Here is a 14,331-nt window from a genome sequence, read left to right as displayed (position 1 = left end):
GATTACTTCTGCCGTCTTCATCTGCATGCCCATTTCTTTGTCCAAGAGTTTTGACCCCAGCCTGAAAACACACGTTGCTTTCTCCAGATCCTTGTTGACTGCATTGATCTTCCCATTCCCCCTAATCTATCACTTTCCAAACTTGCCATTTCCCCAATAACCAGCCCTGATATTGTCATCAAATCAACCAATAAGGGAGGCAATGTTTTGGACCAGCAAACTAACCTCGATTGCGCAGAGACCAAATGTCAACTCTCAGACATCCATCATACTTTTTTGGTCTATGACCCTATCATTGACTATCAGGCCATTATCTTTCAGATAGTTATTTCTTCAGGATATCTCCTTTCCACAGATGACAGCTTTGTAATATTCCAGTCCCACTCCTGTCCAAACAGGACTATGTGTGTTTGCCTTCACTCATCCAACCAATTTAATTCTTTCTCTCCTTCTCCACTCCCTTTCCAACTAACTCTAATACCACCACCACATAGACATTTCCAATTGTCTAATCTTTACCATGGACGTACAAATTCCCATAGACTTCTACTCCACTCTAGAATGGCCTGAAGTCCCTCCTTGAACAAAGGTCCAGCCAGTTCACTTCCATCAATAACAACATATTCAATTACCTAAATCATATACAGTCGGACCTCCTTATCCGCTAGGGATTGGTTCCAGATCCTGCGCGGATACCAAAATCCACGGATGCTCAAGTCCGTTATTCAACCTGTCTCAGTGCAGTGGACATTAGGACCCGGCGGTAAACATCTGAATCCACATTGTTTCTGTTCACGAAAATAATCACAATTGAAAATAAAGTGGAAATAATAAAGTGATCGGAAAGAGGTGAAACACCATCGGTCATTGGAAAAGCGTTAAGCTACGTCAGATCGGAGCAATTTTAAAGGATAAAATGAGAAAGACTTTGCCCTGATGAAAGCTACAATTATTACTAAGCAACGCAGTGGTTTAATTATTGGGTTTTGGGTTTTTCTGTCACTTCAGATCCCCGCGCTGAAACATACGTTCTTAAGCGTTTTATACACATAGAAATGTAAAATATATACTATATACTAAGACAAACGTTTGACTAACTGACGCTAAATAAAACTGGATGTACCTGTTCTGACTTACTTAGTAAGAGAACCAATTTTTTTCTATCCCAATCCACGATAATTCACGCCCATCCTCCCGTATACTTTAAATCATCTCTAGGTTACTTATAATACCTAATACAATGTAAATGCTATGTAAAGTATTTGCTATACTGCATTGTTCAGGGAATAACGACAAGAAAAAAAATCTGTACATGCTCGAACAGCAAGTGCTGGAGGAACAGCACTTCCGGGTTTTCGTGATTCGCAGTTGGTTGAATTTGCAGATAAGGAGGGCTGCCTGTACAACAACATCTCCCTTAATTTCACTTATTTGCTCTAGATCTATAGCTGTGGGAATTTGTGTGGGTACAAGTGATGTCCATCTTTTTGTGAGATACATGAAACAATCTTTGTTCCATTTCAGTTTGGCCCACTCCTCAACTCTTCTTTCAGTACACTGACAAATATATTGGTGCTACTTCCTACATGGCTACAAAAATTTAAAGTGTTATTACTTTTGCTGCCACCTTCCACCCTGCTCTTATTCACAAGATACATTTTCAATTCTTACCATCCCTTTCTGGTCTCCAACTTAAAAGGACAACCAATTGACAAATGTTAATTGCATGCCCACAGACTTCTATACCTTCCTCAACTGTACTTCCTTCCAGACAACCTTCCACCAGTTATTCAATGCTCAGTCCTTGTATTCACTCACAAACTGTGCATCTGAGATGCCTTTCTTCTTACTGAATTGTAGCTTCTCTTCTACCATTGTCAACAGATTACTTAACTGCATCTCATCTATTTTCCCAAATCTCTGTTTCCAATTCTACTCAATGTCAATGGGACCACTGTATTTAGTATCATCTAGTCTACTCTTCTCGCCGTACTGTTGGATCTGGAGATGATATTATTCAGTACGTTCTTCAGAAATCAAGAATGAATTGCAAATCTTGAGGTTACAGCCATTTTAAAAGATGCTTATATTAAAAATAATAACACTGGACAATATTTTTGGAAGTGTTGATTTCTCAGAATTATTTTTGTGATTATAATTTCAGACTACTTGTATCAGAAGGAATTTGGAGAAACAAGAAATGAACTTTTATTAAATATATTAAGTTTAATTGCACAACGGTGCTGACACTTGCAATAGTACAACTAAGCAAAAAAAGTTTTGTTGATTATTTTCATTTGCACTCAGTGAAGCTTCTTGCTTAAGTGTGCAACAATAATCAGCCAGCATTGATGGATTTCAGCCTGCTCTTCAATGACAGTGGCAAGATTTGCAAGTAAGACTCTAAATGGGCATGCAGAGAAAAAATATCTTTAGTGACATGTTGCACTTCAGGGTTTTGTATACCTTCAGTATGTTGCCAATCAGCTCCACATAGTTTAAAAGTGCTCTGTAGTTGCCAAGAAAATTTTCAACATCCTAGAATGTCTTCCATACAATTTGCTCCAGTCCCACTAGAGGTTCTTCGAATTGCCTGTCATTGATGACTGTTTGATTTGTAGACCAACAAAAATGACTTCCTTAATCTTGGCATCAGTCATTCTGAGAAGCACCCGTCTCAAATATCAAAATACTTCACAGAAATTTTTGTGCCTAGTGACAGCAGATTCCATCCTTGCAGTCTTGAACCCAGTAATTCTGCTTTTGCCTTTGACAAACCCAAGTCTCTGACCAGGTCATTTAACAGTCTGGGTTATCATCTGTATAAATAAATCTGTATTAGTATCAGCATTGTTTTCCATTCCTGGCTCGTGCATCATGGCATCTTTGTCTGCCTCCCCCTAGACCGGGGGTCAGCAACCCACGGCTCCAGAGCCGCATGCGACTCTTTCAACTCTGTCAACTCTTTCAACTCTGTCAACTCTGTGGTGCTGCTCCCTGTGGCTTTGGAAAATAAATGAGTATTTAATTAAAATGTATTTTATGTTAGTTTGTTAGTTTTTGAAATGTAATTCTAAATTTGAAGATTATGGTGATCTTGTACAATCTAAATAAAACGTTGTGGCGACCCATTTCCTGGCACATCCGAACTGGCTCACAATTTGCCAGCGTTCCGGCTAAGGGTGATAGCCTACGGGGGTTTGTGAGTACGTGTCTTTTGGAGCATCCGCGCCCACGGGGGGCAGGTTGAGAGAGGCTTAAAAGCAAGGCTGTGTAGTTCGAATAAAGTTATCTTTGACTGCAGTTTAACCACTCCGTGTCGTTATTTTAGCGCTGCGTGTAGCACACTGCTACAACGTGTTTTTATCGCTATTAATATACGTCACCACTGCCAATGCCTGACACCCGCCAGTGCGCGATTTCTTTTAATTTTTCGATCCAAGGTAGGCTAACGATGTAGTAACCTTCAACCCAACGTCTTTTTTTCGGAGTTCAAAATGTCTTTGTTGCATGCAGAAATGTAATTTCGTTTGCTCTGCAGGAGTTCATCGATTTCATAAATGCAACACATTATAGTTTGTTTATACATAGCATAAAGGCAAAAAGAAACGTTGTATGCAGTGTTATTTCATTTTAAATGTCAAACGGGTTTTGTGGCTCCCAGTGTTTTCTTTTCTGTGGGAAGCGGGTCCATATGGCTCTTTCAGTGGTAAGGGTTGCCGACCCCTGCCCTAGACTGACTCTGTCTCTGGTGGCTTCAGTACTGGAAGATTATCGTCATGCAGTGCAGGTCTAATGGCTGAAGGGAGATTGGGATATTCAATGGATTTCTTATTTTAGCAGAGAAACCAGACACACTGGTCAGACAGATGAAGCTGTCTGCCATATGATCCTTCTGCTCTCACCATATCATCCAGACAGGAAATGACATTGACTTCCAAGTACTTCTGAGCCATACTCTAAGATCAACAGTGCATGTTGTGCGATAAATGTAAGAAGCCTAGGCTTTGTCTTGGTAATCAATTTTACTCCCAAAGTAGAGCTCATAGTCTTTCTTAATAAGAAGAATTGCATTCCGTCTTTGAGATTTAAGGACATACTCACCAAAAACAAAACACAAAGTATTGCAGCTGCTGCAACATTGGTGAGACACTTTGCTATCACCAAATACTTCTGAGAATAAAATATCTTTATAATAATGAGTACACACAACATGCTATGCCTGTAGAGCATAGGCACATCAACGTGATTGCAAACCAATACACATGTAAACTTAATGCATAGAATAGTGTTTATGTGATGTTTTTATAACTTTTCTAAAACCTGTCTTGCCGTGCAGCATCCGCCTTGCTTAAGTATGTCCTAGCATGCCTGGACAAGATAGAAACCTTTTCAGCTTACATTGTGGGCAACATTTTAGTGGACTTGAATTATAAATTGCAATAAGAAAGACAGGTGATTAAAAAAAATTGGTACATGATAGGGAAATTTCATGGCAATTTTCATGATAAACACACCAAAATCCATAAGAAACACCCAAAAGTATTCAGGAAGCTGTCCAGTGAAATAAAGTACTGTGAGCCAATATCACAGCAGCAGGTAATTAACTTTAACTGTAACCAAATCACTAACAAAGTTCAAAGTTAAGTTTATTATCAAAATGCGTATATAGCACCATATAAAACCCTGAGGTTCATTTTCTTGTCGGCATACTCAATAATTCCAAATAGAACCCTTAACTGAATCAATGAAAGACCACACTAAGTTGGGCATTCAACCAGTGAGCAAAATTCAACAAACTACAGATATGAAACAAAGTAAGAGTAACAATAAATAAATAAGAAATAAATATCAAGAACATGAAATGAAGAGTCCTTGAAAGTGAGTCCATAGGTTGTGGGAATAGTTCAGTGATGGGGCAAGTGAAGTTATCCACTTTGGTTCAAGAGGCTGATGGTTCGCAGGTTGACTTCCGGGTGCCCCGAGGCGACTCGTGTGGCAGCAGAACACTGAATGGATATGATTAAATAGTCTTGTTTCAGCCAGATAGAGCCAAAAAGTACAACTACTTCCAAGGTTAGTACAGTCAACAAGGATGTCTTAATGTGTTTAAACGAACTATCATTGCTTAAAACTGACGGAAACAATTCCGATTGTGAACAGATTCCTCATCGGATTCCACACAAGAAATGTGGCTGCAGGTCAGGGATATAAGTGCATTGAAGGAAACAGGTTTTTAAACTCCCAATACTGACTATCTTGCTGACAAATGTACAGTCACCTGTGAATAAAATCAATGATCTCAGAGCTAGGGTGCTGAATCAGAGGACATTAGGAACGCTTGTATCCTTTGTTTCACAGAATCCTGGTCAACCCCTTCCTTACTGGATTCAGCAATTCAGATCAATGGGTTTACTACAGTATATATCATCAGGATAGATCTATAGAGTCTCTCAAAATCAGAGGTGGAGGAGTATGCCTCATGATCAACTCCTCTAGCTGCACAAATGTATCAGGGTTGTCCCAATTCTGCTCACCAGACCTGGAATATCTAGCGGTTAAGTGCCGTTTTACCTACCACAGGGGATTTCCGGGATCATTTTGGTAGTAGTATACATTCCAACTCAGGCAAATGTCTATCAGGCTTTGGATGATCTGAGCAAACCCTAAACTCCTTCACCATTGTTTTGGGGGGTTTTAACCACGCCAGTCTGAAAAAATTACTAGGCAATTACCATCAACAGATCACTTGCAATACCAGAGGAAACAACACACTGGACCATTGTTACACCACCATCAAGAATGCCTATCATGCTATTTCACACACTCACTTCAGGAAGTCTGATCACCTGGCTGTACTTCTATTCCCTGAGCATAGGCAGAGACTGAAGACTGCAGCACCAGTAGTGAAGACCAAGAAGGTATGGACAAGAAAAGCTTAGAAGCTTTTACAGGACTGCTTTGAACTGGTGGACTAGACTGTATTCAGGGATTCATCTTTGAATCTGGATGAGCATGCTGCAGTTGTTACCAACTTCATTAAAATCTGTGTGGATGAGTGTGTGCCTACAAAGACTTACTGCACCTACCCAAACCAAAAGCCTTGGATAAACCACGAAGTACATCATCTGCTGAAGGCTAGATCTGTGGCATTTAAGTCTGGCGACCCAGGTCTGTACCAGAAAACTGGGTATGATTAGAAGAGGCCAATTTCAAGGGTGAAGAGACAATTTCCAATGACATTGGAGGCAACATCAGATGTTTGACAACTCTGGGAAGGCTTTTAAGACATTACTTCCTACAAAGCAAAACCCAATAGTGTGAATGGCAATGATGTTTCACTACCAGATGAACTCAAAGCTTTCTATGCCTGTTTTGAAAGGGAGAACATATCTTCACGTAGCTGTGAAGATGCCTGCTGCACCCAATGACCCTGTGATCTCAGTCTCAGAAACCGCTGTTAGCTGTCTTTAAAGGGAGTGAACCCTCGCAAGGTGAAAGGTCCTGATGGAGTGCCTGGTAAGGTTCTGAAAACATGTAAAAACTGACTGGCTGGAGTATTCAAGGACATTTTCAACCTCTCACTGCTACGGACAGAAGTTCCCACTTGCTTCAAAAAGGTAACAATTATACCAGTACCTAAGAAGAATAATGTGAGCTGCTTTATTGACTATCACCCAGTAGCACTCACATCTACTGTGATAAAATGCTTTGAGAGGTTGATCATGATCAGCCTAAACTCCTGCCTGAGCAAGGACCTGGACCCATTGCAATTTGCCTATTGCTACAACAGGTCAACGGCAGATGAAATCTCAATGGCTCTTCACATGGCCTTAGACCACTGGATAATACAAACACCTATGACAGGATGTTGTTCATCGACTATAGCTCAGCATTTAACACCATCATTCTCACAATTCTGACTGATAAGTTACAGAACCTGGGCCTCTGTACCTCCCTCTGCAATTGGATCCTTGACATCCTAAGCAGAAGACTACAATCTGTGTGGATTGGTGATAATCCTCTTCGCTGACGATCAACATTGGCGCACCTCAGGGGTGTGTGTTTAGCCCATTGCTCTACTCTCTCTATATCCATGACTGTGTGGTTAGGCATAGCTCAAATGCCATACATACATTTGCTGATGATACAACCATTGTTGGTGGAACCTCAGATGGAAATGAGAGGAAGTACAGGAATGAGATGTGCCAACTGGTAGAGTGGTGTTGTAGCAACAACCTTGAACTCAACATCAAGTCAAGTCAAGTCACTTTTATTGTAATTTCGACCATAACTGCTGGTACAGTACATAGTAAAAATGAGACAACGTTTTTCAGGACCATGGTGTTACATGACACAGCACAAAAACTAGACTGAACTATGTAAAAAACAACATAGAGAGAAAAAAAACACACAACTTCACTAGACTGCAGACCTACCCAGGACTGCATAAAGTGCACAAAATAGTGCAGGCATTACAATAAATAATAAACAGGACAATAGGGCATTAAGGTGTCTGTCCAGGTTCTGGGTATTAAGGAGTCTGATAGACTGGGGGAAGAATCTGTTACATAGTCTGGCCGAGAGAGCCCAAATGCTTTGGTGCCTTTTCCCAGACAGCAGGAGGGAGAAGGGATTATATGAGGGGTGCGTGGGGTCCTTCATAATGCTGTTTGCTTTGCGGATGTAGCGTGTAGTGTAAATATCCGTGATGGCGAGAAGAGAGACCCCAATGATCTTCTCAGCTGACCTCACTATCCGCTGCAGGGTCTTGCGATCCGGGATGGTGCAATTTCCGAACCAGGCAGTGATGCAGCTGCTCAGGATGCTCTCAATACAACCCCTGTAGAATGTGATGAGGATGGGGTGGGTGGGAGATGGACTTTCCTCAGCCTTCGCAAAAAGTAGAGATGCTGCTGTGCTTTCTTTGCTATGGAGCTGGTGTTGAGGGACCAGGTGAGATTCTCTGCCAGGTGAACACCAAGAAATTTGGTGCTCTTAACGACCTCTACCGAGGAGCCATCGATGTTCAGCGGGGAGTGGTTAAGACAAAAGAGCTGATTATGGACTTCAGGAAGGGCAAGACGAAGGAACACACATCAATCCTCATAGAGGGATCAGAAGTGGAGAGAATGAGCAGTTTCAAGTTCCTGGGTGTCAAGATTTTTGAGGACCTAACCTGGTCCCAACATATCGACACAGTTATAAAGGCAAGACTGCAATTATACTTCATTAGGAGTTTGAAGAGATTTGGTATGTCAACAAATGCACTCAAACACTTCTATAGATGTACCTTGGAGAACATTCTGACAGGCTGCATCACTGTCTGGTATGGGGAGGTGGTGGAGGGGCCTATTGCACAAAACCAGAAGAAGCTGCAGAAGGTCGTAAATTTAATTGGTTCCATGTTGGGTACTAGCCTACCACATACCCAGGACATAATCCATTACTAAAGACCTCCAGCACCCAGGGCATGCCCTTTTCTCACTGTTGCCATCAGATAGGAGCTACAGAAGCCTGAAGGCACACACTCAATGATTCAGCTTCTTCCCCTTTGCCATCCGAATCCTAAATGGATTTTGAACCCGTGAATACTACCTCACTTTATTTAACAGTTTTTATTTCTGATTTTTGCATAATGTTTAATCTATTCAATACACGTATACTGTAGTTGATTTATTATTATTATTATTATTATTATTATTTTATTTTTTCTTCTTCTTCTATATTATGTATTGCATTGAACTGCTGTTGCGAAGTTAACAAATTTTCCGATACATGCTGGTGATAATAAACCTGATTCTGATTCTGAACAACTGGTCTTGAACTGAGTGGTGTGAATATTGATGGCAGCAACAAGAAGAGAGCATATCCTAGGTGGTGGGCATCCTTGATGATCGATGCTGCTTTCCTGCAACAACGCTTCACACAGATGTACTCAATAGTGGGTAGGGCTTTAACCATAATGGACTGAGCCATATCTACTACTTTTTGGAGAACTTTCAATTCAAGTGCTCTGGTGTTTCCATACCCAGCTGTGATGCAGCCAGTCAATGTACTCTCCACCACACATCCATACAAGTTTGTCCAAGTTTTGGATGTCAAGCCGACTTTTTACTATCTCCGAAGGAAATAGAGGTGGTACCGTGATTTCTTCACAATTGCACTTAGGTGTTGTGGACAGGACAGGTCCGAAATAACAACACCCAGGAAATTTAAGTTGCTGATCTTCTCTAGCTCTGATCCTCCAATAAAGACTAGCTCATGGACCTCTATGTTCCTCCTCCTGGTCAATAATCAGCACCTTGATCTTGCTGCCATTGAGCAAGAGGTAGTTGTTGTGCCGCCACTCAGCCAGATTTTCAATCTCTCTCCTATATGCTGATTCATCATCACCTTTGATTTAGTCTACAACAGTGGTGGCATCAACAAACTTGAATATGGCATTGGAGCTGTACTAATCCACACAATATTAAGTGTAATGTGAGTAGAGCAGAGGGCTAAGCATACACTGTTGTGTACCTCTGGTGATGGAAATTGTGGAGATGTTGCAATCCGAACTGACTGGTTTTGCAAGTGAGGAAATCAAGGATCCATTGCACAAGGGGATATTAAGGCCAAAGTATTCAATTTATTGATTAGCTTTGAGAGGATGGTGTCATGAACACCAAACTGTAGTTGATAAACAGCATCCTGATGTATGCATCTTTGGTGTCCAGATGTTCTTGGGTTGAGTAAAGAGCCAATGAAATGGCACCTGCTGTGAACTTGTTGCTCCTGTAGGCAAATTGGAGTGGATTCAAGTCCAAGGCATGAATTGATATCAAAACACATATCAAACCCCTCAGAACACTTCATCACCCTTGATGAAAATATGATAGTCATAGAGGCAGCTAAGCACGTTCATCTTCAGCACCTGTATAAGTGAAGACTGCTTGAAGCAGGCGGAATGGCTTAGAGTGTCAAAACATTCAAGATCTCAGTGAACACTCTAGCCAATTGATCAGCACAGGAATTTAGTACTCAGCCAAGTACCCCATCTGGGCTGGATGCTTTTGTGAGTTCACCCTCCTGAAGGCTGCTTGCGCTTTGACCTCAGATACTAAATTCATAGGAACATCGGTGGTTCTAAGAGCTTCCCCCATGTTTTCACAGTCAAAGCAAGTACAGAAGGCATAGAGCTCATCTGGAAGTGAAGCCCCAGTGTTGCCTATGTCGCATCTTATTGTATAAGAGGTGATAGTATTCAAACCCTGGCACAACTGTCAAGTATCTTTCATTGATTCAAGTTTTGTCCAGAATGCCACTTTGCCTGTGAGATGGCTTTCAGAGATTGTACCTGAACCTCTAGTAACCTTCTCGGTCACAAGGCTTGCATGCCTCTGATCTGGCCCACAGTAGATTGCAAATGTCATGGCTCATACTGAGGAAAACACCGAATGATTTTAGGGGACACATTTGTCTACGACTGTTTTAAAAATCTGTGATAACCATGTAATCATTCAGATCCACAATGAGTCCTTGAACGCTGCCCACTCCACCAACTCCTGTAACCACTCCTCTGTCCCTGGTGACCACCTCTTTGCTATCCAAATCTCTGGAGCTTTGCCCTTTAACCTCTGCCTGTATGCAGGTGGGAGGACAGGCAACCAAGTGATCAGATTTATCAAAACACAGTCTGAACATGACTGTGTACGGCAGGTATTCCTTATCTTAATATAATAGTGGTCTAGTCTGTTCGGACCTCTGGTGCTACAGGTTATATGCTGATGGTAAATGGGCAGCTTTCTTCAAACAAGCCTGTTGAAGACCCCAGCTGTGATTTGAAATGCTTCTGGATGGACAATTTCTTGTTTGGAGACAGCATAAAGGTGTAGAAGATTTTCTAAATGGGGAGCAAATTCAGCAATCAGAGGTGCAAAGCAATTGAGGGGTTAATTTTCAGGTTGAGTTGGTGACAAGGAAGGCAAGTGCAATGCTAGCATTCATTTCAAGAGGACTGGAATATAAAAGCAAAAATGTAATGCAGAGGATTTATAAGGCATTGGTCAAACCGCACTTGGAATATTGTGAGTTTTGGCCCACTTATCTAAGGAAGGATGTGCTGGCATTGGAGAGAGTCCAGTGTAGGTTCACAGGAAAGATCCCATGAATAAATTGGTTATGAGAAGTGTTTGATGGCTTTGGGCCTGAACCTGCTGGAGTTTAGAAGAATGAGGGAAATCTCATTGAAATCTATTGAATGCTGAAAGGCCAAGACAGTGATTAGGATATTTCCTAGGACAAGAACAGAAGGTCCAAGCTCAGAATACAAGAATGTCTCTTTAAAACAGAGATTAGGAGGAATTTCTTTAGCAAGAGAATAGTGAACCTGTGAAATTCATTGCCATAGGTGGCTGTGGATACCAAGTAACTGGATATATTTAAAGTGGATATTGATAGATTCTTGATTAGTAAGAGCGTCAAAGATTACAAAGAGAAGGCAGGAGAATGAGGTAGAAAGAGATAATAAGTCATCCAGATGGAATGGTGGAGCGGGCTCAATGGTCTGAATTACTTAATTCTGCTTCTATGGCTTTTATAAGAGGTGTGTATCATTCTCCTGTGGATACCTCTGAATATATAATCACTTTGTCAAATCTGCTTTCAAAGCACAATGGAAGACATTCCAAAACCAAAATTAATCTACTTACGTGATCCAGATTTCATCAAAACACAATGTGTTCCAATTTCGCTCCTAATCCAATGCCAAGTAGTGCCAATCAGGCACATTTTAGAAATCACATACACTGAAGTGTTGTTTAAAGTTATATGTGCCCAAAGATGAACCTAAAATTTAAAAAAAAAGTAATATGATAATAACAAGATATTAAATTAACAACATCAGTACATTAGTTCCTTACATGATTCTATAAAACATATTACCTTAACTGCTATATTGCTTACATCAACCAGTATACTTTCTACAACTTAAAATCTTACAATTGAAGTTTACAAAGGAAGACCAAGAATCTGCAGATGTTAGAAATTTGTTTTTAGTTCTATTATTTTTTTTGCCATCAATGCTTTCCAATTAGCAAATCCAGTATCCCAAACTATGTATATCCTGGCACATTCTACACTATACTCTATATAAAAGAATTTTAAGCAAAATTGGGGAAAGTTATGACTATTTATGCAAGCATTCAGCTGTATGTATTGAGCAATTTTTCTAGTCATACAGTGGACTTAAAACGAGCTGAATTCCCAACAAAACCATGGGAAAATCAAATTTCCAATAAAAAAGCATTACTTGGTTGTTATTTAAATGGCAGTCTTTTCACATATCATTCTTCAAATAGTTAACTTGAAGTATGTCAATCATTGAGTTAACTAAATCTGTTAATTTTCGCATGACTAAGTATTGCTGTACACATATGGCAGCTGGTCAGTAATACTGTGCTTACTGTTTAAAAAGTTGTGTTGTAGTGCAGATGGTTAAACAGCTGATTTCTTATTGAGATCAGCTCACTTGAGGACACTGTATCATTAAATGCAATCTGCATGTTTTGCACCAGATTATGTGAGGGTTCAAAAGGAGTACAGAAACTTTAGCTGTCAGAAATCTTCCGGCTGCCAACATGGTAATAACAGATATGGTTTTATCCTTCTGCCAAGTTCATTCTGGTCCCCTGCTGAGTAGACGCTTGAGGAAAAAAAATCTGTAGACATGGCCTAGGCAAACTTCCATGGCAACACAACCTCATCTCAAAGTCTGGAAATCATTATGGCTTAACAAACAACTGAAATAATTGTCTTCACATTAAGCATTTTTATATATGCAATGTCATTAAATTTAACAATATTATTCTATCTATAAAATTATTGCAAGAATCATACAGCATTACTTGTGTTAATGAGAAAATTACTGGGAAAATTAACAAATTGTAAACCCAAATAAAGAGGAAAAGTCTTACTCCAAATGAAATAAAACTAATGATCCAATTTAGTAATTTTTTGCACCTTTCTGGAAATAACTTGAAAATGAGAGAGTTCAAATTAATATGTAGAAAACAATAATAGTTGCCGATGAAAGCACATACATCTTCCACTCTGCCATACTGGGAGGTTCATATTCCCAATCCTACAAATCCCAATATTATCCCCAGTTCTAAAATTGCAATCAAGTGCCTGTAAAATCACACTCATCACAAAACAGATCAAGTCTGCTGCTCCTTTATTCAATGACTGATCTCCCGTGTTGTAATGTGAACAAAGTCACTGGAGAGACACAGCTGGTGGATATGTAGTAGTCTTTTATTCAACAAAATGAGACATAGCAGGCATCATATTGAGATTTTTTTGGAGCAGGAGGCCTGTTCAATCAAATATTACGTGACATTTTATATGCTAAAGACCAAAAGACAGTTCTATACTTACAATGTATTTACAGTGCTTCCTTTGAATTGCATATAACTAACACCTCCGTCTTCACACCCACACTACAGACACCCAAAATGAATGTTAAATCAACATTGTCTGGCTTTCCAATTAACTATGGTTCACAGCTCTATTGTCCAGAGCTGCATTTTAAATTTATTCTGTAGTCCATATTCAGATCTGAAGGGTGGGTCTGAAGTTAACATTTTGCTATACACCCCAAGTCCAGAATATGCTCCGATATCCTGCAACCAACTGGAAGTTAGTTTTAGGAAGTTAGTCCTTTTCCCCTTTCCAGGAGTTGTCCAAAGAATAGACACAACAATGAAAAAGCCGTGTTTTAACCCTATGCACAACTAATTTCAACCAATTTAGCACTACTCAATATCATAGTGAATTGCTTGTTTAGGTTTCTTTCCTAAATACTGACAATGCAGAATTGAAAGTTTCTTCCGTGAATCTAAATGCATAAATAGCCCAGTGACCACAACCATGATAGCTAGAAATTAAAGATTCCTCTGTTACAGCTTTTCTAAAATATAATGAGCAAAAGGTATTACCTAATATAGTCATAAGCCTCGTAAACCTGAAGACTGAAGCCAAAAAACATGGGACTGCAAGAAATGGAGAGGCCCTCTCAATTGTACAAGAGGCATCACAGAACATTCAACAAAGTATTTCAAATAACTTCATCAAACATGTATTAGGTAAAATTGACTTCTTTCTTCTGGATTGCCTATCTGATAAGGACCTTTTTTGCTGGGTCAATCAGAAAGGATGAGGCTACAAGAGCCAGAAAAAGCAATCAGATCACAACCTCTCTGCATGGACTCATTGTCAGTCCACAGATGTTGAACTTTTTACAGGTGCACATTGGCTTCTGGTGACAAAGTCAATCACAGCAAAACATTA

At 40.0% G+C, this 14,331-nt stretch overlaps 1 protein-coding gene across 2 annotated transcripts in view; it reads right to left on the bottom strand.

Annotated features, from left to right (window-relative positions):
* dagla (diacylglycerol lipase, alpha) overlaps positions 1-14,331 on the bottom strand; it is a 370,588-nt gene that overhangs the window by 215,032 nt on the left and 141,225 nt on the right. For both annotated transcript variants that reach the window (XM_059975669.1, XM_059975670.1), the window contains exon 2: positions 11,694-11,829. The gene's annotated coding sequence lies outside the window, so the exon portion shown is untranslated. The remainder of the gene's footprint in view (positions 1-11,693; positions 11,830-14,331) is intronic.

Source organism: Hypanus sabinus, chromosome 7 (genome assembly GCF_030144855.1).
Source record: "Hypanus sabinus isolate sHypSab1 chromosome 7, sHypSab1.hap1, whole genome shotgun sequence".
In the NCBI taxonomy this organism is placed as follows: domain Eukaryota; kingdom Metazoa; phylum Chordata; class Chondrichthyes; order Myliobatiformes; family Dasyatidae; genus Hypanus; species Hypanus sabinus.
Note: the sequence above shows the minus strand (reverse complement) of the source record. Positions and strands in the feature narration are given on the sequence as shown.